Source organism: Chenopodium quinoa, unplaced genomic scaffold (genome assembly GCF_001683475.1).
Source record: "Chenopodium quinoa cultivar QQ74 unplaced genomic scaffold, ASM168347v1, whole genome shotgun sequence".
NCBI classification, from domain to species: domain Eukaryota; kingdom Viridiplantae; phylum Streptophyta; class Magnoliopsida; order Caryophyllales; family Amaranthaceae; genus Chenopodium; species Chenopodium quinoa.
The window spans coordinates 929,026-943,149 of NW_018742681.1; the positions used below are offsets into that span (position 1 = coordinate 929,026).

Genomic DNA, 14,124 nt, shown 5'->3' on the forward strand with positions numbered 1-14,124 from the left:
ATTACTTCTACAATAAATCCGAGAACAAAGTGTTTGTTGCTCGCGATGGTTTCTTTTTGGAGAAGGAACACCTTTCCAAAATGACAAGTGGGAGGAAAATCGAACTCGACGAAGTTCGAGAGGACGAGCAACAACGTGAACCTGATAAAACTGACAATCTAAGTGCTTTGGAAGCAGCTGAGAAGATTGGTCAGAATCAAACAGACAATGTAAATGCTCAACCTATTACCCTTCGTAGGTCGCAACGGCAAAGATCTCAACCAGATAGATACCTTGGTATTGTCTTAACCGATGATCAAGACATCCGAGTTATGGATGGTGATGAGCCTGCGACATACAAGCAAGCTATGACGAGCCCCGACTCTGCTAAATGGCAAGAAGCCATGAAATCTGAGATGGACTCCATGTCTGAAAATCAAGTCTGGGACTTGGTGAATTTGCCCGAGGGTTATACACCCATTGGTTGCAAATGGATCTTCAAATTGAAGACAGACAAGGATGGAAATGTATCGATATACAAGGCTAGACTGGTGGCAAAAGGTTATAGATAAGTCCACGGGATTGACTATGATGAAACCTTTTCACCGGTTGCAATGCTAAAGTCTATTCGGACTATTCTAGCGATTGCTGCATATTACGATTATGAAATATGGCAAATGGATGTCAAATTCGCCTTCCTAAATGGGATTTTGGAAGAAACTGTGTACATGACACAGCCAGAAGGTTTTGTCAATCCAAGCAACGCTGGAAAGGTTTGCAAGCTTAAGAAGTCCATTTATGGACTAAAGCAAGCCAGCAAGAGTTGGAATCTGCGATTTGATGAAGCCATCAGCAAGTTTGGTTTTATCAAGAATCCAGATGAATCTTGTGTATACAAGAAGGTCAGTGGGAGTGACATCGCATTCCTAGTCCTATATGTCGATGACATACTGCTCATTGGAAACAACACAAAATTACTGGAGTCCGTAAAGGGCTGGTTGGGATAGTGCTTTTCAATGAAGGACTTAGGAGAGGCACAATACATATTGGGCATCAAGATCTACAGGGATAGATCTAAGAGGATGATCGGATTGAGCCAAAGTACTTACATTGATAAGGTACTGGCACGATTCAACATGGAGAATGCCAAAAGAGGGCATCTACCCATGTCCCATGGCGTAACTCTCAGCAAGAAACAGTGTCCACAAACACCTGTTGAGCGAGAAAGAATGGATCAGATTCCATATGCTTCGCTAATTGGGTCGATCATGTATGCCATGATATGTACCAGGCCAGATGTATCGTGTGCCTTGAGTGCTACGAGCCGATACCAATCAAACCCAGGAGAGGCGCATTGGACTGCGGCCAAGAATATCCTGAAGTACCTGAAAAGGAACAAGGATAAATTCCTTGTTTATGGTGGCCATAAAGACCTGTACTACTACATTTTTTATCTATTGCAACCCCCAAATCCGTTGCATTAGGCGTCAAAATCCGTGGCATTAGGCCTAATGCAACGGCCATGTACCGTGGCATCTGTTGGCGTTGCAGTAGGTCTAATGCAACGACTTATGACACCTAATGCCACGGCACCACTGATCCGTGGCAATAGACCAATACCTGTTGCAACGGCATAACTTATCCGTGGCAATAGAGTACTGACTAATAATTATGATGAAATTGAACCTATTGCAACGGTTGAAGCTTATTAATACAATGATAGGAGTACGTATCTACTGCAACGGATTGAACTTTTTTTTTTGTTGGGATGGAACGGTAATATAATATATGTATAATTAGTTAGTACAAATCTAAATATACTAACAGAAACAAAATAAAGTATCATTTATATATAATAATTATAATGCGAAATACGTACATTACAAAATATTACTCGCTTGTTTTTGGTATGACATACCCTACTAATAAAAAATAAAAGTTATATAAAGCATTTAATCGTCCAAAATACAAATTGTCAACATATATATATATAAGCCGAAATTTCCAAATCTTCACAAAGCCGGAACTTGAATAAGAGTCGCCAACATATATGCACCATTTGTTAGATGACTAGTCACTATTCTCCCGCTGCATTTTACTCCTCATGCACCTACACGTAAAATTGAAAAAAATAATAGAAATATAATTATAATAGACCAAGGCCACAATCAACATAGAAAAGTTCAAAACGCACAGACGATGGTTGTTTAAAAGATGGCAGCAAAGAAGTTATAAAGAGATTAACCTCTTTCGCATCTGCTATGCACTGCATGTCACCATTGACAAAAATACCTAACCGGTCACAAAGAGCTTCAGCTTCTTCCATAGAGTGTGTTGTGAAATTGCGTGAGCCATAAATTGTCAGTGGCAATGCAAGAGACTAAGAGCTATGTGCCAATGCATAGGCATATATAGAAAAAGGACAGGTAAGAAAAGATTACTAGTAAGAGCAATGGCTCGATCTTGCTTTGCACGCTTTACAACATTCCACAGATTGTTTCTGGAAGCCGGATCTAGTCCAGTGCTAGGTTCATCCATGAATACAACCTTTGAAAAAAGAATCATTATATATCACTATGATATTGATCATACTTGCATGACTACATCAAAATGAATCAGAAAAAGAAAAAGAAATAAAAAAAATACTTAAATGGACAAAAGGGTTATATGATGCTAAGAACAAACCTTGGGATCTCCAATCAGGGAAATAGCAACACTTAGTCTCCTCTTCATACCGCCGCTGTACTTCCTAGTTTGTTTGTCAGCAAAACCACCATAATATAAATTGACATTTTTAAGAGATTCCTCCACTGCCTAATTCATGTAAGAAGTAAATACCAAAATTAGTTATTGATCCAACCCACCATTATACACCCTTAACTTTATCAACTACGAAGTATATATCATGCAGGAATTAGAAGAGGGGTTGTATTAAATATATATGTCTAGCAATAATATTGATATGAAGAAATTATTCAACATACAATTCACTAAGAGAGATATACAAGTACCTCTTTTAAGGCAGTATCTCTAAGGGCCTTTAGTCTACCATAAAACATTATATGCTCCCGTCCTGTTAAAGTTTCCTAGAGAAGGCTGCACTTATCAAGAGAAAAAGAAATTGTAAACTATGGATTCAAAAGACTCTCAAGTAGAGGAAGTAGGACAGTGATTGAAAAACTTACTTGTCTTGAGGACAAACACCGATCATAGAGCATACCTCATCCATGTTTGTTCTTATGTCCAAACCATTTATGAATGTTGTGCCAGAGGTTGGCTTTGTAAGACCAATCATCTATATGAGCAAAAGGAGAAAAAAAAACACTAAGTTTAATAGTAAGTTTTAAATTTCATTTTATATCAACTTCTGCACCCTTGTTACCAGGATGATGAAATGGTGAAAGAAGCTCGGATACAACGACTTGTTCTAGTATTCATAGCGTTGTAGAGATCTACTGAACTTCACAGATGATAAGTGAACAACATTGGACTAACCATTCTAATGAATGAAGTTTTTCCTGCACCATTCGGGCCAAGCATCCCAAAGCAACCTGATTGAGGCAAAGCAAGATACGTTCCTTTGGCAGCAATTTTTAGTTTCCATCTCTTGCTAGATACACCTTCCTAATGTTGTCACAGAGAAAGAGATGACTTGAGCTGACTCGAGTATCGATTGTTTCACTGTTTTTCTCTATTAAAGAGGAAGGGGGTAAATGGGGATAAAGTAGTTTGCAAGAGAAATTTTTCCTATAATTGAGCTATGAAAATTGAAGCTGATTGACTTTGACCATCTATTTGCACCTTCAGTTAAAAGTAAAAAGTTTTAGGCAATAAGAAAAGGAACTGATTAAGTTTAGTTCTTTTAGCAATGGCAATGAGATACTGCATGCATACACATGAGCAAAAGTCTTACCTCTTGGACTACATCAATTTTCTCTGCATCTAAGGAATCTTGAGATTCATTACTCTGGAAATTAGGTTGCCTTGTAGATGATGAAAGCTTCTTACACCAACTTCCAAACAATGACATTTGGTCGAAAAAATATGCTAAAATTACAGTGACCACCCACTCAACTAACATGATGATGATGACCTCCCTCATTCCGTTATCAGGGTTATTCAAGTCTCGCCACTCCATGCCACTATCACCCACCATACTTCCATCAAATGCATATTGTTGTAGCTCATATAACCTGCGAAATAATGAAAATCCAGGATACAACTCAAGAATAACCACCCAGATTTCTGAAATAGGAAGATATATTCAAACTAAGACATACAAAAAGATCTTTCAATCTTGTTAGTTGCATATTTTATATTGATAAAACGCATTAGACATTAAATCTGACAAATTTCTATCAAAAGCATACTTTGATAATGAAACTTACTTGGAAACGGTTTTACAAGCAAGCTCTTGAATAGGAAGTTCCCCAATAGACCAGTCAAAAACACAAGTAAATACCCCACAACTACATAAAATAGTCTTAATGAGTATCATGAACAAGAAATTTATAATTTACTGCAGCAATCTATAGTATTGACCAGTAACAACATAAAACTGACCAGTAATCACCTAGAAAACAATATTACAATGTATTGTACAAAAATGTTACTTTAGAGTTCATTGGATGGTGGACGCAAATAAGAAGACAGGAACAAATCAATATTTAGAAAGATCACAAGAAAGAGTGTTCAACAAATAGTTCATCTCATGCATAAAATTCCAAATAACTCAGTATCTTTAGTCTCTATAATTTGATACAATGAAAAAAATATCATGGCACTATCAGAAAGGAAGCTAAGTACCCAACTGAAACAAGTCAATGTAGACAAGAGAGAGAATTGCAATTCTACACAGCATAATTGACAAGAACATAATATAATCAAGTTGATGCATTACATTGATAAAGCCGAGTACCCCAAAATTGATTAATCGAAAATTAATTATAGAGTTTGTCATATTTCTTGACTTAAAATTGAAAATTAATTAATCCAAAATTAATTAGAGTCTTTCATATTTCTCGCTTTTCCGACTTAAAATCAAACCCAAGATCCATTATTTCACTTCCTAATTACATAATCTTATCTTTTCCTAATTAAAGTTAGAAAGATGCAAATGGAATTTGGTATGCATTGAATACCAATCTAAGAGTTTTAAAACCAATGAAAACTTTGTATACAACTATTTGTTCAATCGAGGGATGTTTTGATCTAGATTGGTTAACAGGCTGAGTTGTATACACATGCAATTATTAAAAAACAAATTTCAGCCACCAATTATCAAAAATAAATAATCAAAAACTTGGATCACTAAAGTCTTACCCCATGAACCAAATCAGCCACTCCAAATCAATATATCTTCTTATCCATTTATATGAAATTCCCCCAAATCAGCAACTAGAATTAATATAGTAGCTGAGTGGGGTACGGTGATGCTAAGAAACAATTGACCCAAGATTGACGTTAATTTCACAAAATCATTAACTAAATTTGTATTTCAACTTGGACATTGCATTTAATTCAGAACTCATGTAACAACAAATTAAATTATTGATACCTATATACTGTACTTGTATTTGTTATCTTTTCGTCATATTAGGTGAGACCAAACCTACCTAGAAGCAACCTTGAGTATCGTTTCATTTCCTATTGTCTGTCATCTCTAGTCTCTACCTGTGTGCCAATTTGGTTGGAGAAAAACTCAATTTATATGTATGACATAAATCACCCAATTAATAAGAAAAAAAGACCTATTACTTTTTAACTCGATTAATGGAGTATGTAACTACACACCATTTGGTGGTTATTGGAAGTATCAAGAACAGGAGCAGGTGGAGTAGGGGTGAGGAGCTAATATTAGACTAAAAACAAGGGAATGAATCCCCAAATACAATATTCAGTACTGGGAATATGAAAATTTTGGGAATTCAATGCTCAAAGAGTATCACTCATATAAAAATATTCACAATATTAGTATTAGTATAGCTTAAATTAAAGCAAGACAGTGACTGACAAAATTGACTTATTCCCTACATAATTCCAAGCCAATCCGAATAACTTGGTATTTGAACACAAATTCATGCCTAAAAACCAAATGATATCGAACCTCGAACACCCAGATTATCTCTATGCAACCAAATAGTTTAATCAGCCCGAGAACCGACCCGAAACCAGACAAATTACTTGCAAACTTTATCCGTGTATAGCGAACTACAAAGGGCAATCATAAAGACGGGATTTGGTCCGAATATTTTATTAATGGAAACTGAAAATTAAACCTGAATCAAAATCAAGCTAACCAACAATAGCAAACTACAAAAATGAAGAAAGAATAATTTAGCATAATGTCATCAGACTAATTAATATAATTAATTATTTAAAGTAGCAAAAATCTTAAGAAATTAATGAAAAATCTCAATTTTGCTAAACAAAACCCATTAGCCGTTTAATTCCAAGAGTTACCAAAGCATAAACTTCATCCTCCATGGCATCAAATACAAATTCCCAAACACAAAAGCAAAAACTTCAAATTTAATTCTCAAAAACGAAAATTCGTTGTTTACCTTGAAGAGAATTTCGAGCATACAACTCAAGGAAGGGACATGCAACAATGAAATTGAGACCGTTTGTGCCGCTATCAGCCACCACCGCCTGACTGCCGCTATCAGCCACCACATTCCTCTACTACTTCCTCGTAATTATTTACTTATTTTCCTCTTCGAATTTTTGACTGATTTTTTTTCGTGATTTTTTGAGAATAGGTACTGTGAATTTTTGGAGTTAAATGTGAGATGATGGGGAAAATAAAGAATTGGGGGAAATTGAGAAAATGGAGAATTGGGGGAAATTGAGAAAATGGAGAAATTGGGTGAGAAATCTGAGAATAGGTACTGTGAGTTTGTGAGAAGGAGTGGAGAACGAAAATTGGGTGAGAAAATTGGGGTAAACATCACGTGTGTTTGTTCAAAATTTTGGTGAAAAAATTAGAGGGAACAATGCGCGCTTTATCTAAAATTTTCATTTGATACAACACCACCGTTGCATTAGCTTTCATTTTTGTTAAAATAGCTAGGCTATTGCAATGGTTCTTTAGAGCCGTGGCAATAGCTCTACCTCTAAGAGCATTAGTTTTAACTCCGTGGCAATAGCCTACTCTATTACAATGGCAAAAAAAATACCGTTGCAATAGGCTATCTATTGCCACGGCATTTGGATAGGGCGTTGCAATAGCTCATTTTTTGGGTTGTATTTGATCGAAAATGTAGTAGTGCTGGTTGTTGAAGGTTACACCGACGCTAGCTTCCAGACTGACAGAGACGACTTCAAGTCACAGTCATGATACATATTCTGTTTGAATGGATGAGCGTTAACTGGAAGAGTGCCAAGCAGAGCACAACTGCAGACTCTACAACTGAAGTCGAATACTTGGCTGCTTCAGAAGCTACTAAGGAGGTTGTTTGGATTCGCAAGTTCATCAGTAAACTTGGTGTTGTACCCTCCATCAAGGGTCTGATAGATCTCTACTGTGACAACAATGCAGCTATCGCTCAGGCTAGGGAGCCAAGAGAACGCTAGAAGGTAAAACATGTCCAAAGGCGATTTCACATGATAAGGGAATGGAAATCCGAAGGTGAAATCAGAATTTGCAAGATATGCACGGATGATAATGTGGCCGATCCTTTGACTAAACCTTTGCCTCAAGTGAAACACAACAAGCACGTTAAGGCAATGGGAATAAAGCACATTGGAGACTGGCTTTGAAATTCCCTGTACATGTGTTTTAATTAAACTAGATGTTTTAATGTAAGACACTGTATTGAAACCATTCATTAATGGAGTAATTAATTTTTGTGCAAAATTATTTTTCACTCCATTGTTATTTAATTGTGGTTTAGAATTAAATAATGAGTTCATTCGATTTATGGAAATATTCAAAACAGGGTATCAAGACCATGTCTTGGATAAAGAAACACCTGTTAAGTGAACATTGAATATTTAAATCAAAAATTATCCCTAATCGAGGTCATCTAACTGATGGACGATTGATGACCACCAGAGATTAGTGTATAGTATGATTTACAGCACCGTTTCTTGTGCTGCAAGGACATGATGGTCATAAATCATTTTCACAGGTGCCAGTTTGGAACTACACTGGATCGACCTATGAGAGTACTTTAAGAGATTCAAAATTGTCATAAGTACATTTCTCATTATAGCTATCCGAACTCGTTTCCTCGACCGTGAGTGTTGTGAAGTTTTCTTATTTGAGAACTAGTCTCTTTGATGTTGCCTAACGTCTGCCGTAACTGGGGATCATAACGGGAACACTCAGGGGATTAGGTCCTCTTAGTAAGAGAAACTTACAATGCAAGACTGGGAATGTCCCTCTATTGACAATAGGGAATATGTCTTTGTTGTTTAAAAGGCCGCTCGAAGAGCAAGACTGTGAAAATACATGGCCATGCTCAGATGGATTTTAGAAATCATCTGCTTATTGACAGTCAAACTCGGAGATCGAGAAATACTTCTGAACGTAATAAGGATGACGATGAATCTTACCTTATAGTTCACGAAGAGACATTAAGCGACATAGGAAATGAGCTATACACTATATGCTAACTTGTCCGGAAGGACAAGTAGGAGATTGAAAGGAATGGTGTCCTTCCAACAAGTGTATTATTCTGATAGAGGGTTCAGAATTATTACAGAGCTAATTCTTCAGTAAGGTCAAGTGATCGGATTGCCTAGGTGGATGCCGCTTCCGATCAGTAATATTATGGTATAATTAATATTACAGCTTAATCTTAACTGAACCCTTCGGGTCGAACCCAATCGAACAACCGATCCGAGACGACAAATTAATCCGAAGGATTTAATGATTCGACAGAGTTTTACGAATACAGACGTTGGATATCGAGCCTAGGGCGTCGAGACAGAGCGTCGCAAAATCACAAGCGACAAGTACGAGCATAGCTGTAGCTAGGCTAGGCTAGCTCATCGCAAGCCTAGGCGCACCATGTGTGTGCTAGGCGCACCATGGTGTGCTAGGCGAGGCATGAGTGCTAGGCGCACAAGGCAGCCCATCCCAGCCCTAGGATCATGCCTAGGCGCCATCGCAGCCCTAGCATCATGCCTAGGCGCCATCGCAGCCCTAGCATCATGCCTAGGTGCCATCGCAGCCCTAGCACCACGCACAACACCATCGGAGTGCTAGGCACGTGCGTGTGTGCGTATGCGTGTGCACCATCGCCGAGCACCAAGCCCAACATGCGCTGGCTGGCATGGTTGTGCGTAGCTGCGTGTGTGTGTGAGGGATTGCGTGGGAGTGCTGGGCCAGCGCCAGCATAGCATGCTCGCAGCGCAGAGCACTAGCACGCAGCACCAGGGCCAAGCATCGCCCAGCACCAGCACGCACTGCCTTGCTGGGGATGCAAGGCTGCTGGCTGGTGCTAGCTGGCACGCTAGCTGGCAGCCAGCACAGCCTTCCTTGAAGCCGGTTTGTTTGTGGTTGTGGGGACCAAGCAAATCCTTGGGGAGCAAGGCAATGGTCCCCCCACCTAACCTTGGGCATGACTCATTAGCCCCTGATTGCGCCACTTGTCGATTAGTGATTGATTTAATTGTTTATTTAATTTGGAATTAAATAAATTATTGAATTTACCAACTCTCCCACATTGATGGGAGATTGGAAATCAAGGGTCCATTTCCCTATAAATACCAAGGCATGGGTATTGGGAATGAATACACTTGAGTAGAATTGAAAAGGAAACTCTTGATTTGAGTAAACCTTGAATTCGTAAAACTCCTAGTTTTATTTGTCCGGGCCTCGACTAACCTTCGAGGCTTAGGACGCTCGGATTGGGTTCGAGGGTACGATCCCATCGGAGGCCTCGTATTTTCGGGGTTCAAGTAAGAGTTCATAGTTGAGCGAAGCACGCGTCAAAGGTATAATCTTTTATCCTTAATTATGTTTTAATTATGTTTTGCTTGTTAATTGCATTTATTATGGGGGCGGGTCTTGGCGGGTTTCATTCCGCGTAGTGTGGGTCACTACGAAACCCTACAGATAAACGTACCGCTTACTTTAAACAAGCGGTAGACAGTCAAAATCTAAGTCATAAACCGCCTACTATTGCTTGGGACAATATACTTGGCATAAGCTGAGTTCTAAACTTGGCAGCTATTTGGGTAATAAGCTAAATCTAGCTTAGCAAATGGAGAAACAACATGCGGCAACAACCGACTGTTTCTTCTATCCACTCAAGTTAAAGAGACAGAGACTGATTAACCCCAAAGGTTAACTCAGTCACTCAACCAACCTATAATGAAACCTAAAAGGTATGAATGAAGCCGCCTGTCCTTTTAATAAACAAACGGCATTCGGCCACTATTCCTATTTAGGTTAGCAAAACAGTTGAAGCTACCGCCTGTAACCCAACAGGTGGTTGCTACTTTGATTAAAAACATCCAATTTGGCGCCTGTTCTGTATAAGTACCAAACAAACGGAGTATTTACAAAACTAAGTACAAAACTTAGTGGCAAAGCATGGTTCGTCTAAAGAACTATATTGAGGTCGAGAGCCGGATCATGCTGACTGTATGGCCGTCTGTCCGCCTGGTTTGGGGTAATCACCATAGTGCATGATTGACCTAGAAATCAACCATACTCTTTAAAGTATCAAAGATTTCCAAGTCAATACATCAACCTTAGAAAACTAGGCACACAACAAGCCAAGGGCAAGAAAAATAATCGGTATACTAAAACAATCGGCATTTTGAAAAATATTCAAAGCATTCATACAAAAAGGCAAGCAATACTTGGCAAAATTATGAAATGCGAAAATTGGAAAGCAAAGTGAAAATTGGAAAATCCGACAAAACTACCGGATGTTTCATATAAACAGTCGACCATGAGACCGGCAAAAAGTTAAAATTGTTAATAAACCCCGACCCCTTGGTCGGGTAATGATACAACACAAACGGCACGCAGGCTGAAGAAAATTTGATAAAAAAAGGAAGGAAATCTTAAGCAGCCAGAGGAAGTACATCAGCATCAGCAGCCACATCCTTCTAGTCCCCAGTCGGCCGCTGTTCTTTTTCATCAACCTCCCCCTCCTTCTCCTCTTCCTGGTTCGTCTCCCTAGAAGTAGAATCAGTCGACTCTTCCTCCTCCTCTTCCTCGCCCTCTTGGGCTTGGTTCAGGATTAGATCATTGTATTCCTTGGTGGAGGCGGCAAATTAATTCTCCCACTTCTCATAACTGGTCTCTAGGAAGAGAACCCCCCATGTCCTCTTCATGATGGCGCTGTAGTCGTCCATCATTTCCTTGACTAGGGCCTCCTTCTCTTCATTAGCCCTTGAGAGGTATTTTTTTGCAAGCTGGGTCTCCTGGTTCTGCAGGCAGAGTTTGAGCTTGTCCACCCTAGTGCAGAGGCCGGCTGCTTCTTTGTCCGCTTCTTTAAGAGGCCCGAGCTCACCCTTGAGGTCCTTAACGGACGACTCGAGCTTTGAGATCCTCTTCTTGGCCGCCTCTAAGTCCGTTTTGACCTGCATGTTGGAAACCGCCTGATATTACAGTATGTCATTAGTTAGAAGTTCATTTTGGGCAATCTGGAATATAGCTTTGTCAGAAACAGAGGCGGCCTGAGCCTTCGCATCCTTTACCTCTTTGGTCTTCTCACTTATGGGCCTGCAAAGACCGTGTACTCGCAACATAGACTGGACCCGACCAAAAACAGACGTCAGATACAGGCGGCTCAAAAGTTATATAAATAAGAAACGAAAAATTATTACAAGTATACCTCAGCGAGGAGAGCAAGGATGGCATCCGGGTTGAGGGTGCCGACTCCCCTGACCGCCTTCCTATCTTCAAAGGAGACGGCTTTCAGCATGGACTTGGCCAGATGGACAAGGTCCGGCATTTGAGAGACATCTGCACAATCAATACCCTGTAAGTACTTGGTGTAAATTTAGCCAATAGACCGATTGCTTTCAGAAGTGCTGGACGACTACTGATTGAATTTGACCTTCAAAGGGTAAGGGAAAGAAAGCAAGTCTTTGATACCTTCAGCAGCCGCCTGCTTCTCCTTCTCCTTCTCCGTCTGAATGCCCACAGGGACGGCAGGAGATTTAGGAGGTTGGCTGCTCCCTGGCCTTGAGGCCACATGTTTCCTGGCTCTCCCAGGGGTTGTTATGTCACCACCCGTCTATTTCCTAACTTTAGGATCCAGCTGGGAGGAGGAGGAGGGCTTTGCTAAGTTGCCCTACAAAATAACCACAATAAGTAAGAAGCAGGCGGCAGTAAAGCTAAATGAGATTTTTTCAGTTGAAAGTTCACCTTCGGCGCCTACGCAGCAGGCGACTCTTCAGTTAACCGCTTGCCCAAGATGGTCGAGCGGAACTAGGCAGCAGCTCTCTTTGAGGCCGAGAGTTTTTCCATAGCATTGTCTGCAAATTATAAATCAGGGAGTTAGTTTGACGCAAAAATAATCAAGTTTACAAGACACTTGAACAGGCGGTCAGCTACCTCTCGGCATTTCTTCACTAAGGCCACAGGCGGCCAGATATGTCCCATAATATAACCAGTTATAGTTGGGAATATAATTTTGGGGAATTAACTCCCTCGCCCCAGTCTCGGTGTTCGCTTGGATATCTACTTTGAAGAGTCCACTGTCAAGGATCTCTTCTTTTGTTTGCGAGGAACAGGCGGCAGCTCCGAACCACCTATAAGGAAAGGTGGGTTCCTGTTCCACCTGTTGAATATTTTGTTTCTGACTTTATCAGGGCAAGAGATGATGTAGAAAGTGTTTCTCCAATCCTTCCACTTGCTCTCCTTCCCCAAAGTCATCATATAGCCCTTATGGCTAGACAACTGAAACCAGTCGGTCCCGCTTGCTTTTGGGGTCCGGGTGAGGTAATGCATGTGGGCGAATGCTTCGAAGCTGGGCTCTACTTGATGCATTTTGCAGCCGGCAACACAGCCCAATATATTGAACCAAGAGTTTGGGGTAAGTTACCAGACACCCAGACTACGGTGTCTTCAACATCTGGCGTGCATAGAATGTAATCATGTCCCATGACATCGTCTGCTCTAAAGCTCCCAATTTTATCGGCCATCATCTTCCACCTTCCAGCGGGAACATGATGGCAGTAGAAGGAAAATTGGTCTCGGTGGGTAGCAGGCGGCTCCGCCCAATCTGCTCCCAATACTACTGAGAGGGACTCTCTCGCGGCCCCTAACCGAGAGTGCCTCCCCTCAGATTCATCTAAGAATTTGCTAGAAGTACTTGGCTCAAATTCTCTGTCTGAGCTCTCGGTCCTAGTGTCCGCCTGGTGGACCGGATCAACAAAGCCCGACATATCATTTTGAACCTCCTCCTCTAAATCGTCTAAAATGGAATCACAGGGAGTGCTTGTGGCACCAGGCGGCACGTTAGACAATTCGCTAACAGGCGCATAGAAGGAAGAGCTGTCTGAATTTGTCACCGTTTCCGTTGTCTTAGTTCTGGCCATGGTGTCCTGCACAAACACATAGACGGTCGGACTTGGGGCAGTTCGCAAAGGGTGATCCAGCTAGGGGAAGTCGACACTCCTAGTTCTAGATTCAGCCGTCCCCGGTGACCAGCTGATCACTAACCTAGGTCGTGTCGTGTGCTTTTGGGAAACCATTTTCAAAAGAAAAACAAAGAGAAAGTACGAAAGAAGAAAAAGAAACAAGCGGTTACCTTTAGTCGGTGAAGATGAAGGCGCTTGAAAATCTACAGCAGCTGTAAAAGCAGGCGGTCTGATGCAGTCAGAAGTCGTTCTCTCTCAGAAAAAGACAAAGTTCTCTCCGGAATTTTTGGAAATGTCAAACAAATGATTTGGACATCCCCTATTTATAGGGGGGTGAATTCCAAGAGACAGTAAAAAAAAAAGGTAAAAACCCGTTAGCCAATCATAGCGCAACACCTGTCACAGGCGCCACGTGGCATGCCATGTCACCCCTGTGAGGGGCAAATGATTTTGGGATTTTCTCCCGCCACGTGGACCAATAGAGCTCTACCACGTGTTGTCCACCTGGACCAATCAGAGTCCGCTACGTGTCATCTCGTGAGAGGCCCATGGTGGACCAATCAGGTCACGACACGTTGTAAACGGATTGCC

At 40.7% G+C, this 14,124-nt stretch overlaps 1 pseudogene; it reads right to left on the reverse strand.

Annotated features, from left to right (window-relative positions):
- Positions 1 to 1,742: 1,742 nt before the first annotated feature.
- LOC110722460 lies at positions 1,743 to 13,491 on the reverse strand (annotated as a pseudogene).
- Positions 13,492 to 14,124: the final 633 nt, after the last annotated feature.